Below are 17,602 nucleotides of genomic sequence, written 5' to 3' on the forward strand. Positions count from 1 at the left end.
AAACATTGTCGCAGTTCTTCTGGATTTAGTCTGTCTCAGTTTTGAGATCACAGACAGACTCAAGAATGGTGAGATAAGATCTCTGTGTGGAGAATACCAACTTTTGTCATGTTGACTCCCTGGTTCATAGAAAAATCTCACTGGATTATTACAGGCAAAATTAATGTTTCTAAATGTAAACTAATATTTCCTTCTGACACACTACAGCAAAATATATAAATAACTGGCTTTAAAAACATTGTTTGAATACTGACGTGCCTAAGACTTTTGCACAGTACTGTAGATGGCAGTACAACAGTTAAAGGTAGAAATACATGAAAGCCTTCCCTGCCAGGAAGACTCATTTGTTATGTCACTTATTACCTTCACATCTAACCAATCGTGTTCTAATACTTGTAGTATAAAAGATCAGTACTTACACATGTCTGAGTTCACAGATGCTGATGCCAACATTCACCTCCATCCTCCCCACCACCACCAGGATGGTCCCTGCCCCTACCTCCCAGGGGGTTGGCTGCACCCCTGTCTTCGTCTTCAGGCAGGAAATGCAGATTCCGTTACCCTCGGATTGTGAGCTACAGACAAAGTTCTACGTCAAAGAACTTTATAACACAATAGTTGCTTGCTGGGCTGTTTATAAATTAATGCTTTGTTATACGTAATTTTGCCTTCTGAGTCTTTATTGAACAATGTTTCCCTTTTGTCATATCCCATCATTCAGACCACATGGTGGCTCAGACACCTTATTCTGAACCATCAGTGAACACACAAATGCCTTTGAGGCCTTTGAGACCTTTGAGCTTGGGGCCTAAACATTAAATGACAAACGACAAAACTAAGATTAGCAGGCAAAAGCCTGGTTTCACAGACACGGCTTAGACTAAGCAGAGTAGACCTTAGTTAAATTAGTTAAATGTATTACTTAAATTATTTAAGTAGCTTTTATAAACATGCCTTAGAAAAAAATAGACTAATATTACGATTGCTACTACAATTCTTAAAAGAATAGTTCCCCCAAAAATGAAAATTCTGTCACTGAGTCATTGATGTTCTGTTTTATATGAAACACAAAATAAAACATTCTGTTTTTCTTTATCTCAATGGGGTCCAAAACACCTGACCTTCATTGTATGAACATAAAAGTCAAAAACAGGTTTGGAATAAGATGAGGGTGAGTAAACAATAGCAACATTTTAATTTTGGGTGAACTATTAAAAACATAAACCATGACAAGGAATTGATTGTACTTTATACTGTCTTTTTTTACCATCTGAAAATAACTAGACAGTAAGAGTTTCACTGTTCCACTGTGCTGCTCTGCATCTATTTGTCATCCTTCCAATTTGATTTTTGTCATTCTGCCTTAGTGTTAGTGTATGAAATCCTCCGCTGGTTTTCATCAAGGCCTGCAGTGTGTCTGGCCATCAAAGTTACTGTCAATTTCCACCACTGCCGATGCAATGATTACCGCTGCCTTCCCTAAATAACTGACAATTCAAAGGGCCAAGCATGACTGAGTCCCTGTGTTCCACGAGCAGACATGGCCATACCCTTGACAAGACTTTCAAGTCATTTGAGACTTAACAAAGAATGTTTTTCTCATTGTCACTGAGTTGATACCATGAAATCCAGGGCATGAATGGCGTGTTATTGTTGCGTGTACAATGCAGGCCTATTTCTCTATTTGCTAGCAGAAATAAGTTTTGTTTTAAGGCTAAAATCACCACATTCCTATTAGGCATAAACATTTTAAGGCTATGCAAATCACTTCAACAGCACTGCCAGGAATTCCTCTTTGTTTTTAATTGCTTAGTGCATTTTCTTTACTCACATTTTCAAATAAGGAACAAAGACTGGAAGCAAATAGGTTACAACGTTCAACAACTCCCTTAGGCTTTACAAACAGTTATTCTGCACATAACTCCCTTCTAGAGAGAGGGGGGGGGGGGGGCTTTAAGAGTCACACCACACTCCTCAACAAACAAATCCTGCTCTAATGAGGAGCCGACTCAATTTGCTCTAATTATTGTGAGCAATGTGGCATAAACAATTTAAGGGAGGACCAGGGTTACTTAAGCTTGTCAAAGACATTGGCAGAGGGAGGGCCGCATAACCCAAGGGCTCAAACCCCGGCTCAGCTGTTCATTTGGAGGTAGGGGAACACTTAACAACTGACTGTTTTACTCTTCAGGCAGGTTCCTCTCTCTCTTAGCTTCAAACAAGCACTCGTGCCATGGCTGGCTTTGAAATTATGCCCTAAAGGCCTCTCTCTGCGCCTTCATCTGCTCTCAGGTTACAATGAGGGTGCAATGTGCCAGAACGTGTCCTTTCAATATGTTCACTTGTCTGAGATACATGCAAGGCATGAGACTCACAAGTGACCCACACTGCGGGATGTTACTGTGTGTAGATACATGTGGGTTATGTTTATGACCCATGAAATTACATTTCTAATGATCATTTAACATAGTGGGTTCATTTTGGAGGGACACGAGAAAGATGCCACGTAATGAAACGGAAAAAGGGGTGGTGTTTGCAGACGAAAAGTAGCAAAATCATAAAATATTTTATATAAATATTATTATTATTGAAATGTTTAAATAAAAAAAATCAGAATATCAACATTTAAATCCTACACACACACACAAAGGTGTTGGATTTACTTGGGAACAATTTTCACTCAGAAATTGCTAGTAAATTAACGTATAATTACAAAGAAATGACAACTAGCTTTGAATTACATGTAGAAAGACTGAAATCATATGTTCTTGTAAAATGTACTCCAGTAAATTTAGTTATTTGCTAACTTAAAAAAAACTATTTACAAATTGCTAACTTACAAAAAACAATTACAGTGCAGTGTTGATACATTTACACACTGTTATACTACAGCTGAAAAACTGTCACTAATTTTGACATGACTTACTATATTAAAGGGATAGTTCACCCAAAAACTAAAATTGTCATTTCACACCCTCACAAACTCACCCTTGTGTCGTTCCAAACCTGTAAGACTTTTGTTCATCTTCAGAACACAAATTGAGATATTTTTCAGTTCTGATATTTTTCAGTTCTGTCCCTCCGTTGACATCTACGCAACTACCAATTTGATGCTTCAAAAAGTTAATAAAGAGAGCATAAAACTAATCCATATGAATTAAGCGGTTTAGTCCGAATTTTCTGAAGAGACATGATCACTTTATGAACAGATTAAATTTAGGGTTTTATTCACATATAAACATTGATCAGCGAACATAAACAGAAGCTCAACCGAACCTGGTTGAAACACGAGAACCTCATTGGTTTTCGCACGTCAAGCGAGCCTCCATTGATCATAACTGATGTGTGAGTTGATGAATGTTTATATGGGAATAAAATTAAATCTGTTGTAAAAAGTAATTCTGTCTCTTCAGAAAATATGGACTATACCACTCAATTCATATGGATTAGTTTTACGATCTCTTTGCGAATTTTTTTTAAGCGTCAAAGTGGTAGTTGCGTAGCTGACAATGGAGGGACAGAAACCACACAAATTTTAGTTGATATTAATTTTAATTTTACTTCAGTTGTGTTCTGAAAATGAACGAAAGTCTTATGGATTTGGAACGACATGAGGGTGAGTACTTAATGACAGGATTTTTGTTTTGGGGTGAACTATCCCATCGAGATGACACATGGGAGGTAGCAGCCAACCTATCTTTTCCTGCATTGTGATATTTGCAAGAGATCTTCATGAGAATGACCTTTAACTCGCGGGAAATTGCCATTTCAAGCTCTCAAAAAGCTTCATGACTTCGACTGCCCTTGGCATATGCATCTCAACACTATGCAGCATGCAATGCAATCAAGAGAAATTGTGAGACATGATAACAGTGAGTGCTGGAGGCTGGGCCGCGTGTCCCTGAGAGAACGCATGATTGTGTTCCATAATGGCCAACTGTAAAGAGGAGTGACCCCTCTCCTTGACATTACTGCAATCGCACTTAAGAAGAATATAAAAATGATGTGCTCTCAGCATATCACCGTCATGAGATGAAAAGCTCCAATCAGGTATTAGTAATGGTTTGTGTATTTCTAACTGTCTAATTTAGATTTGACTAAATGTAGTGTGACTACATTGAAATATACAGATATTTAGCATTTGGAATGAGCATAATCGGTTACACATACACTGCATCTGATCCAAATAAAGACAAAAATAAAAAAGACAAACATAAAAAAGACAAGACATAAAATATCACAGCAGTTGAAACAGTGGTATGTTGACGTAAGTAAGTAAGTCTTGGACAGCTTAAGAGAAACATTAAATCCCCCTCCAAAGTAAAATTTACCAAAACCTATCTGCTAGTTGAGGTAAAAGTGAAAAGAAAGTTAACAAAAGTTGAAAAGCTCTGACTTAGAGCATTGTTAGTTGGTACATGAAGGTTACTGTTCACTTTGTTTCTATCTGAACTACTGAATTCTATTTCTGCGTTCACACCATGTCATAATTACTATAGTCTTGAGCAGACAACACATAACGTTCTATTTGGAGCTGTTCAGATCTGCAGACTGGGAATTATGCGTTTCTATGGCAACACTACCAATGCCTAAATGAATCTGCAGCAGTCAGGTGGTACAGCAGTCACAGTAGGAACTCTCAGGACATTCCAGCCCGTTCTCATCCCAAGGCGTCATATACTGACGCTTTTGACATTTCGTCTACATCTAACGCACATGGCACCCTTTAGCGTCAATATGAGACGCAGATAGATATGGGCCAGAAGGCGCCTCCTAGCGGTCTAACCCTAACCCTACCCCAGACCTAAACCTACCCATAACCGAACAAAGCTCTGTGCGTGTCATATTGACGCTAAAGGGTGCCATGTACGTTCGATGTAGACGAAATGTCAAAAGCGTCAGTATATGACGCCCTGGGATGAGAATGCGTTGGACATTCCCATCTTACGATCCCATCTTTTTACAAGTTGAAATCTCGTAATTACTGTAATTACAACAGGGCGTGAACACACTTTATGTTCAGAAAGGAATTAACACATTCCACAGAGCCCTTAAAGGGACATGGTGATAGAAAAAATATTTGAGAAAGGAGGAAAAAATATATGTCAATGCTTTTACGTTGCGTATATTTGGCAGGGTTCCCACACTTTGGTTAACTTCAAATTCAAGGACCTTTCAAGGCCTTTCCAGGTCCAATACAATCAAATTCAAGGACTTAATGTGGGGACACATTTCGAGTGAGAGCAAGGTTACATCATGTTATCTTGCAAGATACATTGTTTTTTGTATTATTGTTTTTGCATTTATTTTTGGCCATATGACAGAAATCTGATATTATATTTGTCGTATTTCTGTTTTGCATAAAACTGAAGAATATTTGGTACATCCTATACTGTATTCTAAAATGATCTGATATTAACTTTTGCATGGATTTTATTGAAAAGAGCTCAGGCTCATGTAACCAGCCTATTTTTGCAATGTTTCACGGTGTGTCTGTGAAACAGTGAAGTACCATCATAGTAGTTTTGTGCGTGCGTGAACATCATGGCAACATACAACACAAAGTACTTCACGTGGGAAACACTTAACGTACCACGTAAATGCGCGTAACTAACGCAAATCAAGCAAGCAAGTATGCATAGACCACGAAGTGTTGGCGAAATAACAGGTGAGAATATGGAATTTTTCCCAGAAAACTTGTTGCACAAAATAAATTCAAGCACTTTCAAGGACTGTATCTATGTATGTTTATTTTCAGAAACTTTCCAGGGCCTTGAAAAGGTTTTTTTTTTTTTTTTTTCAGATTCACAAACCTTTCAAGGATTCCAAGGACCCGTGGGAACCCAGATTTGGGTAATTATGTTGTATATAATTTAATTAATCAATATGTGGGGTATTGAAAACATTTTTGAATGTTTGCTCGCGAATTCGCGATCATGTGTACAATATGTATAGGGAGAGATTATCCACACATTAAGATAAGATATGACATTCAGGATCTGTCCTGACGATCCGACATCATCCAGTCAGTCATCTCTCCTTACTATCTTTACGTGATAAGTGAAATCTGATGTACTGTAACCGACTACTGCAGCAAGCCTAACCATGTCCCTTTAGGGGCTCCGTAGAATGTGTTTTTTTTTTTTTTTTTTTTGTGCTTTTCCGAATTCAGATTTAGGCTTCGGGCACATCCATAAACTATTGTATCATTGACTCTCTGAATTCCACCACCACAGTGAATTTACGACTTCAGCTTACACTAATTAGATCCTGAGTCTGTTCAATAATCGCTAAACAAAATAATTATTAGAGTAGGATGGAACATATATAAACAACAGCAAAATCTCCTCTTTAATTTCTGCCAGGCTTTAATTCACAGCAGATAATTAATAAGCTTGTGATATACTGTGAGCTATGAAACATCTCAACAGTAAGTGCTTCTATTTCCTGTTTGAACTGCAGCGAGTGCTGGGGATTGCTGCAGTGGCTTTATCTGCTGGGGCTGCAGCATTGAATTGTCATCCTCCGCATTAAATATTTCATGGTCAATATGAAGCCTGCCCCAGCTCTCCCTGTGGAGTCTGCCTGTGCCATGTATTAGGTTGTATATGAAGTCATTTTACCAAAGTAATGAGTTCTATTGTCACTGCACAGAGCCCATTACTGGGTTGGGAATGTTGCAGGCCAGGGGGTGAAGAGAGTACAGTAAATTAGTGTGCAAACACAGACAATGATTTGTGCATGTGTATGTGCTCATGTTTGGGTGTATTGCATTCTTTAAAGGCTTAATTTTTTCCTTTAAACGTTTGTGGTGCACTCTTTCAGGGACTTAAGTATAAGAATGTTTACAGCACATGACATGAAGGTGTGTAAGTTCTCATATAATTGTGTGTTCTGAAAACGTATCGACTGTAACCTCTGTTTCCTGAGAACAGGGAACGAGGCACTGCATCGATGGCGCTATGGGGAACGCCTCCGCATGAACCGGTGTCTGAAACGCTTATATAATCACAGCAATCCTATTGGCGTCGACAGCCTATGACATCACTACTGGTCTGACCCGGAAGTATATAAAGGGAGCCTGGAGACATCTGAAGGGACTGTTCAGCAGGCATCCCCAAGGCATGGCGAAAAGACGCAGTGCGATTTCCCTTTCGAAAGGGAACATCTAGGTTACGACTGTAACCTCTGTTCCCTGAGAACAGGGAACGAGACACTGTGTCTTTTCGCCATGACGCAGATGACGCTATACATAGATGGCATGGATGACGCTATGGATGGCATAGATGACATGGATCTATAGATGGCATAGATGACGCTTTGGGGAATGATATACCAACGCCACCATGCTGAGGGGAGTGCATGCCAAATTATGGCTGTGACAAAAACTGAAATTCACTGAAATGCCAAAAAACACTCTCCCTTCGGGTCACATACAGGCTGTCAGTGACAGTATTCCCTACAGCCACTGCCCAAGCTATAAGCCTCAAAGAGGCCTCCAATACAACGAAGGCCTACCAAGGCTGCTCAAAGGCTTGGAACCAACAGCTTCCGTGGAAGGGGTTCTTTTAAGGGAATATGGCCAGGGGGTCCAAAGGAGTCCCGTCCAGTCACTTTCTGAGGGGGACATAAAGTCTACCCCACATGCCACCAGGGAAGCTGACCTGGTCTAATTTACTGACCTAGTCTTACCAACAACCTGTCTGTTTCCTAAACAGAGTCTCTGACATATTTTGCCTCACTTGTGGAGGCATCCAATAGGGAGGACTGCAGACAGCAGCAGTAATTGCTCACATAGAGATGGGCATCCTGGAGAGTAGAACTCAGCATAGCGCTTTCTAACCCTCTATAAATGAGAGTAGTAACTCTAATCAATCCTGGATCTACACAGTGCTTCAGAGCCCTGTGGAGGCTGGGCACTCTGATAGGGGCCCTAATAAGGAGAGCGCCTCCAGCTCTAAGGTTTACATTTCCAACAGGCAGTGTACTCAGCAGAAGTGCTATCGACCCTTTAAAGCAAGGGGAGTACAATCTTACGCTACCGGACTATCAAGGAGGCCTACTGTAAGACCTACAGCTTCGAATGTCACGGACGTCAGCCGAGGCATTGCTTCGGCTCTAAGGGAGCATACTCAACCATCCCAAATGGGAGGGACTAACTAATCTGTCTCTACCTGAGCCTGGGTGGTGAAGTTTGATATCATACGAGCTATGGGTTGCAAAGTATTCTAAATAATAACCCTAACAAGGGGAGGACTATCAGCATGATCCTGAGAAATGTATCAGGGTCAAGGCCTATTATCTTGTATTTTATTTATTTTTTACAAGACAGATTTTACGCTCTCTTCTAAACCCAAGGAAATTGAGGCCACAGTAAGTGGCCAACGACATTCAACCTTATGACTTGAATTTTTTTATTCAAGGGGCTTAGTGGGAAAAAAAAAAATCCTTTTTCATTTTTAAGGCCTAGCTAAAAAAAACTAGCTAAAATACTCAGCTCTAATGGGTGGAGGCCTGAACATACTGCTTCTTACTTTCTAGAGAGAAAGGCCTGACAACGCCCATGAGATATCTGCATGGGAGGCTTTTTGAAGATAGCCTGCTACCTATGCTGCTATATACCCTGTAACACCACTAGAATTTTACACCTAGAGCAAAAGGCGGGCTTTAGCTAGACAACTCTTGTAGTAAGAAGAGGCCAGTACTACGAAAAACTAGATTTACAGGAATAAAATCTCTTGATTGAAGCAACCTACACTCAGATACTGAGAGGCTCAAGGTGAGAATTCTCAGCAGACCACCACCATTTTCCTAGTTACTAAGCCTAAGCCAGATATTGATGCGTCCCTGTGAGGGCTGACACACAAATATTATATGACTGATGTTCAGAGCTATAATCTCAAAACGACCCTCAAAGTGAGAGGAGACCTGCTGCTCTAGTCTAAGGTGGCTATCAAGTTGGCCTGAAGAGGGCCAAATGCTTGACTCTGTAGCTCTAACTTGAGCTTGACAGAGCAGTGGCCTCAGTAGAATAACTCCCGCTTGGGAGGAAGCCATCTCATACAGAATGTCTGTTTGACGCTCAGATGAACGGTGGCCTCACTAGAGAATTTTCCATATAATAAAGCCAGCCTGTTCTCTACTACAGATTGGCACTACCCACTACGTAAGCCTCCCGACATAAGAGGAGGCCTCTGGGAAGGGTATGCATAGCCTACCTATATATGGGAATTTAAGGGCCCTAATTTCACCATCCTTTAAAAACCCTACCTTACACCCCCGTGATACTTTCTAACAGGGAACCGTGGTCTACTGTTCAACCTTAATAAAAACTCGTAAAAAGAGGAGACCTACAGAGCTCAACCTGCTGCCCATAGAGCGATGGCCTAAACGACATTCACAAATGTAGGCCTTATAGCCATACGAGCTTGAAAGAGCGCACTTACTACCACACCCGACGCCAGACCCACAGATGGTTTCCTACATTGAAGGAATAACTCATCATGGGTCCAGCCTCAGGGCTGAAAAAGCACAGATTTGGACCGCAGTGTCATGCGGTCCAAATGTGACAGCAGATCAGCCTGGTATGCTTGCAACACCGCCATTGTGTCCAAGGCATCACCAGCCAGACACGCCGCCACGTTTGCCCTGCCATTTAAGCACGGTTTTCTCTTTTTATGGCTTAAAAGGCAGGGCCGGAGCAATTAATGTCGGTGCCTCTCCAGCAGCGAGATAGCAGAAAAATCAGGAAAATCATCATTTGGGCATCAACACATACAAGTGTTCGCGCATCCCCTCAACATCAGCGTAGTTTGTGCACCGATGGTGATGAATGTGCACTGAATACGGGTTCTTTCATGCCTTTTCGATCTCATTGTGTAGATCGGGCAGGAATGGAAGGCTCAAGAGAGCTGGATTGTTATGGAAAGAAAACCGATAGTCAAGTCTGGCACGAGCGGTCTCTTTCCTCACGCGCTCCAATGGCTGCTGAAGCCTCGCTGAAGCACGTTACATAACACTCACAACTCATCATAGGGTGGCTGTGAGGGTTCGGGTTGTACATCCTCTTCACCCTCATCAGCCATCTCCTGCTCTCTTGGGCTGGTTGTATTATTATAGCCAGCAGAGCACTTGTTGCTAGATCAGAGGATGTTAGTTAGTTGTTGTTGTTTTTTTCAACACATCCTTTTCCACACCTTCCGGGTCGCACTAGTAGTGATGTCATAGGCTGTCGCCGGCCATTAGGATTGCCATGATTAGATATGCTTTTCAGACATCGACGCAGTGCGAGTCATCGACGCAGTGCGAGTTCCCTTTCGAAAAGGAACTGTTAAATATTACATGATTTCCAATTGGATACACACATTTCACAGAATCAAATCCAGTTTCCACAAATTATACACGCATCTCATTATCAAAAAAGTGTATTATTTCAAATATTGCATACAAAAACGCATTACAGTCAAATAAAAAACTCAGAACTTCACACAGAACTCAAAAACAAACTATCCAACAAACGTTTCTCAACAGCATTAAAAATCTCTACAGCACTGTTTTTTTTTTTTCAAGAAAACTATAAAAATTGACACTTCTTTTTTGAAAGAAAAAGTTGTAATGCCCACAAGCAAATGTATAGTATTATTATAGGATATGACTTACATCTGAAAGTGTAACAAATACTATGTCGCTATGTACATTTACAAGATGTGTGACATAGAATGAACAATATAAATACAACTTTAATAAACACTGAAAAGTTCTGAACATAAGCTACACTTTAGCAGAAAAGTTAACAACACAGAACAAAAGAACAACGAGAACAGAGGGCTTATATACTGTACACACACAAGGATAACCAATGGAACAAGAAATATGTGCTCAACTCAGAAACTATCGCAACAAACTAGAAACAAGAACAGGGAAAACCATGAAAACGAAACAAAACAACATGACGATGAAACTTAAATTAAACGAAAAAATTGACAACAGTAGTCTGACTTCATAAAAAGGGTATGATTTCAGTTGGACTAAAGCATTTACATTAATACTAATTACAATAATGAATTACAAATTAGCTTTTTTGTTGTCTGAAAATGTATTTTTTATACTGGTCTGGTTAAATTTTCAAGAATGTGACATGACTGATTCTGGTTATTTGGTTAAAAAGCAAGTAGTGCATAAAATGACAGGCCTCTGACGTGATGTCATTATAGTTAATTGGATACACATATCATGGATATATTTCAGTGTCTTCATCTACTTCTGCTTATTCTCTTTTTTAAAGACGAGTTTGTGAGATCAAAACTCTTTACAATATAGCATGTACAGAACATATGGCCATACAGTATATCACACCTTAAGGCCAAGTGACAGAAGAAAACGTACTCGGTTACTAACGTAACCTCGGTTCTCTCTAGAAGAGGGAACGAGTACTACGTAATATCTTACGCTAGGGGAAAATCTCTTTTCCGCGAGATATTGAAGCCAAAAAATTATCCTTAATTTTGGAATAATGCAAAACGCGTTGCGGCAGCATGCAGACATAGGCGAGACAGCTCGCGCGGCAACTTCAGCAGCCTATCAAGAGAGGCCCCTCATGACGTCAGATCCAATGAGGGCGCTTTGCGCCCACTACGTCACGTCCCACCGAAACGGGTGTGGCTTAGGCTTATAAATATAGCTTGATAGGCTGATCGAATCTGGTTTTTCATCGCCGAAGCGAACCAGAGCGTGATGCATGCACGGCAAGATAAGCAGTACTCATTTCCTCTTCTAGAGAGAACCGAGGTTACGTTAGTAAGAGACCTCTTACGAGAGGTCTCTCGTACTGCGTAATATCTTACGCTAGGGGAACACAATGCAAAACGCCGTGCGTGCTGAGATCCAACACCAAAGTCCCAAGGGCAGGTGCCCGGGGCTCATATAGTGCATGATCACCAGGGACTCGCAGAGAGTCCGGGAAAGTGGGTGCCCATGGTGAGGAAGAGCCAGGGGCAGCAGCACCAGCACCACCAGCAGCAGCAGGAGCACCAGCAGCACGAAGGCGGCGAGACAAAGAGGACGAGTTTTTGGACTTGACCAGAGAAGACATGCAACTAGAGAGGGAGGCAGAGGCGAGGAGAGCACAGGAAAGTAGGGAGAGGATGGGCAGGCTGTTTTCTCTTCTTATTATTGATTTAACCTTTTTTCACTTTTATCTTTTAAAAGGAAAGAAAAAATCTGTACATTATTTTTATGCAACTTTAAATGTGTAAATAAAAGAGAATGAATTGTTCTGTACATTGTTGATTTTTGTAATGACAGTCATAATTTCTACATGAAACAAATTCTTCTATACCCTTTTTTTTTTTAATACAATTGGTAAATGAAAATCAATTGTTTTTTTGGCTACATAAAAGTCTTTTTCCAACATACGTTAAACATCTCAAAATCAACATAAGAATTTAAATTTACAGTACATAAAATAAGAAAAAAATGATGTAGACTTTTATTCAGCTGAGCAGGGAGACCCTGGTGGTGCTGCTGGACCGGGATGGGCTGCCACAATAGAGACCCTGGTAAGGCCTCCTGCTTTCATTAGTCATATGTCTTCCTTTGTTCTGTTTTCCCACCACTCCTTTGTTTCCACGGTAAACTTCATTTGTTCATCTGTCACACCTGTTTCCTCGTTAGTCTTGTCAGCTATGTCTCATTTCCCTATGTATTTAAGCCCTGTGTGTTACCTTGTTTATTGTCTGATCTATGTTGTACTAAGTGTGTGTGAACCTTCTGCCTGTCTTCGATGTACCTGTGTGATTTATATTGTGAGTTAAAGTTTGCATTGGAACTTTTAATTCTCCTTCTCCTTTGTCTTCTTCTGCCTGCACCACACCATGACAGTAGTGGTTTCAGAGCTGATTAAAGTGGTACAGGGAAAGGACCCTATGTGAGCTGAGCACTTTGACAGCTCCTCTGGGAGTTAGTTTGAGGGCAATATGACGTTAGATCTCCCAGCAGGTGCGATTGTCAGTTCTGTGGCCTGGCAAATACACCGCTGAGGCTTGGCCCCAGAACACAGTGTGACACCTCATTTCACCCGTCATGCCCACTGTGTCCAAATACTTCATTTCTGCCTCTCTCTTGCTCACTCATTGTCTCTTTCTTACTTTTCATCATAGCTTATGATCTGTTTTCATTACAGTACATTTTGACTTTGAAGCCATGCAGTCTGATGTGAACTTTGACTCAACAAAGCTGACACATGGAAGTGTGTGATCTTTGTGCATCAGAAAGGTGTCATGACATACATCAGACAGTGAAAGTGATGGGCACTGCCATGTTGACTATCCATGGAAGCACAAAACCTTCTGATTGACCTCAACATACACCCAGCTGTCACACATAACTAGCCGAGGCTGAAGGCCACAACCAATAAATGCTCTTTAATACGACACGAACAACATGAAATTAAGAATTCTAGTGACAATGGCACGTTAAGCGAAGGCTTGCAGGAGTTTCCAAACCTGTTCTGTGGCATTTAGTCTGGGGTGATTAGCATTACCAACGCTTTTCCTCTCAAATGGCCTCATTAATACATGTCTGCTCAATATCACACAGCCAATGCTAATTTGTTAGCCTGGTTTAATTCATTCTCAAATTTGACAAATCACGTATGAACCAGTACAGTTGCCAAATCGTGTCTTGTTTGTTTGTTTTCACGTTTATTCAATGAATTATTATTATTATTATTATTTTATTTATTTTTTTAAAGTAGGAGTTGTTTTGAAGGATGTCAGGGTCTAATGTGAATACTAGGGACCCCCGTGGACAACCCCATTATACATCATCATTAAGATGAGAGCTGAGAGGAAAAAGAGAGGGAGATATAGGGAGGAAAGGAAGTGGGAGTGTAATAAAAAGGCTCCTTGTTGGCATGCACAGCGTGTGAGAGTCTACCACTCTGATTACCTCCCAAATGCCACTGAGTGTGTAAGAGGGAGGATGGAAGGAAAATGAAGAGGAGAAACATCATGGCACACATTGATCCATAACTGGCTGGGTGGGCTTCATTTTTAATTGCTTCAGCACAAGAAAAATCCATGATCATTATGGTTTTCTGCCTGCTACTAATAAACAAAATGCTTATTGAAGCAACGCTGATAAGGTCACCTTTGACATGCATTCTTTTACAAAGATATTTGACTCTCCTTTTGAAATATGACAAAGGGTGTGAGCAGCAGTTCAAATGTTCACACACAATTATGTGTATTACGTCATGCATAGATTAGATTTGAGAGATACTGTACGTAGACAGAAAATTAAAGTGCATACAATACACGCTATACGTTCGTTAACAAAAATATATATTTAGAAGCGTATGCTAATGTACTCATTAACTTATGAAAATTTTATTTCTGAATGTTATCTGGACGTTCAAAACATCCAGTTTTTTCTTTTCTTTTATGGTTTAAATGTTTTTGGTAATGTGAACAGTAGGAAACACTTTTTTTTGTTTCATTCTCAAACATTACGGGAACGTTACTTTTGAATGTTCTTCAGAATGTTAGACGAATGTCCAACTAAAATATTTCAGAAAAAAAGTTTTTGTACTAACGTTTTTTAGAACCTTATTAAAGACCAGATAACTTTGAACAAACTTTCTACTCTCTATTTTTGCTGGAAAAAAAAGTTCATAAAGTCAGCTAAAGTTCTGAGAACTTTCCCTGTGTGCTCCGCATAAACTTATGCTTTCAAAAACAGCCATACGTACACACCCATAACACAGTGTTCAAGCTGCTATGTAAAAGTAAATTTCTATGCATGTGTTGTTTTGCATAAAAATCATATCGATCACACTGCAGGCCAAGTGGAACTCACACTGAGCAAGCCAACCTATATAATAAATGTTGCCGATAAAATATCTATTTGGCTTTCATGTATCAAAATGTGACATTTGTCACATAGAATAATTCTATATTTCCTTTGTCTCTGAGTTAGTTTGTGGGTTTTTCTCAATGGCCCGTACTTTCTGCAAAACAATAGAAAAAGACAATCACATGGGTTTTGAACGAGAGGCTTGAGAAAATTAAAACAGAACTTTCCTTTTAATGCTAAAATTTTAACTTTGGATAAATCAGTGTGACATTTTGGTAATTATTGTTATGAGTATTAGAGTATGTTGCCTTGAATAAACAAACAAATTATTAATGTTTTACATAAGACCTTTAAAAATTCTTATTTTGCCTTGCAGTCAACATCAACAATAAATGAAATGTCATTATTTAATTAGGCTAAAGTCATTTAAAGATTAGTGATCAGCACCTGATCTAGAAATCAACATTTCTTCAAACATCTAAAACAGAACAAGCATTTGAGGAAGCTTGGAAAATACACCACTGAGGGCCATTAAAACATTTGAGGACCTTTATTTCAGGCTGGTACAACAGAAATATGGGTAATGTGATTAATAAAGCAGAATAGTAGACAGAGATGAAAGACCGTCAGAGTGCACACTGTATGTCTATGTACAGATGTAGAAAGTTCTCGAGTCCCTTCAGTGTGGTTGTCTTTTTCATAGATAAACCTTCATATATGCATATGCATATAACAAGGACGGATGCTCATATATGCCCTATGTTATGGGGACCCAATGTCGCCAATAGTAATCTATCTATCTTTGACTTTTGAAATGTTTCCATGAGGAAAACAACTTATAAATCATACAGAAAAAAATGCAGAAAGTTTTCTGTGAGAGTTGGGCTTAAGGGTAGTGTTAGGGGATAGAATATCAGTATAAGAATCATGTCTATGGAAAGTCCCCATAAAACATGGAAACCCAACAATGTGTGTGTGTGTGTGTGTGTGTGTGTGTGTGTGTGTGTGTGTGTGTGTGTGTGTGTGTGTGCGTGTGTGTGTGTACATCTACTAAACTATTTTTTTAGTTGTCAAAAAGAGCAATAATATTATCCACCAGTATAAAGTCCTTAAAACATTCTTTGACCTTCCAAACTGTTTTAATTTTTTTTTTAAACAAGAACCACTGTATAAAATGTTCAAATGATCTATGCATCGCAAATGGGAAGAATTGCCACTTAAATGATAACACTTCATTTCATATCAGTATTAAATGGACTCAGCTGTGATACTACAGAGTTCTGAAAGGGCATGAAACACCTAGTATTATGATGGAAAAGACCTTATTGGAGATAAAAGGAAATGCTCAGTATGGAGAATAATTGCTTTTTTTGTGTCTAAAATCACTTGTTGGATTACTGAGCGCAACCAAAAAGGCAAGTCTCTTTTACAAGCTTCTGGAAGAACCGTGAAAGTAATAAAACTGCTTAAGATCACAATAAAGATCTTCAATTGGCCTGAACTGTTGCACCAGTTGTTAAGACCAGTCAAAAAGAATTGTCCGAGTAGAGACATACTTCAATGTGAATTTAATTTAGTTGAAAAAAAAAGAAAGAAAAAAAGAAGGGTTTTAAATAAGAGAAAACAGAAGCACTTGATCAGTATTCAAATGTGATTGTGATCTAAATGGACGGTATATGGAGGGAGACATTTAGATTTCATAGCCTGAAGCAGAGCTAAAAGGTTAATCATCAGATTCCTTTCTGAGACTGACATGAAACACGACAGGGTTTGTGCTGAAGGACACATCTATCAGAATGCCATCACGACGGGAATTGTTCAGATATGACAAATAATATGAGACAGGTAAATGGCCCACTGAAAAAACATCTCTGTGGCTTTGTGTACTATTAAACAGGGTCTGCGGACATCAGTCAGAGAAGAGAAATGGCTCGTAGTAGAATCATCCACCAATAATTCAAATTGTGATGGCATCTGGAGCCAGCCATGTCTGTGAGATGGGCAGGATGCTTATGAATAAGAGCTCACAGCTATGCATGCATCTTTATTATTGCATGACAAAATATGAGACGTTTCTCTCTGTGCTCCAAAAAAAATCTTTAGATGTAACCGGTTGGATGATCAATCACGTTTTAGACACACATACATTTACAAACAGTTAAATAAATAAATAAACAGTATTATGTGATGTGCTTTGAAAGTGGAAGAATGGTCTACAGAGGAAAAATATGCATTCACATCAGAGATGTGATGCAGTGGACTGTACACATCAGGTTATGTCCCAATCCCGCTTACTCCAACCAGTCAATAAAAGAAAAAGAAAAAGCCCATAATAATAAACAAAAAAATATATTAAAAAATTATAATAAACTAACCCAGGGGATGATAAAAAAGAAACACTGACGTCCAACTCCATGACCTCAAAAAGCACTTGCATATGAATTAAAATAATGGTTTAAAAAAAGAAATGGCCTGTTATCAGTGCATCTAAGCAAAAAAAGAATGTGTGAATAATTGAGAAACACAATAACAGCTACAAGTCCAGTGAAACTGCTTACACCTTTCTGACATGTGCAACTGCATTCAAGCTGATGAAGTAACCGGCCACATTTTGCCCTTAGTAGCACTCATAGCATATGTGTACTGAATGAAAGTTCACGGTTCTGAAATATTTCTGACTGTAGGACAATCTTGGAAGAAGATGGGGTTTTTGGGCACATATTCCATATATTGATTCACTTAAACTGTA

Source organism: Squalius cephalus, assembly GCF_949319135.1.
Source record: "Squalius cephalus genome assembly, chromosome: 3".
Lineage (NCBI taxonomy): Eukaryota > Metazoa > Chordata > Actinopteri > Cypriniformes > Leuciscidae > Squalius > Squalius cephalus.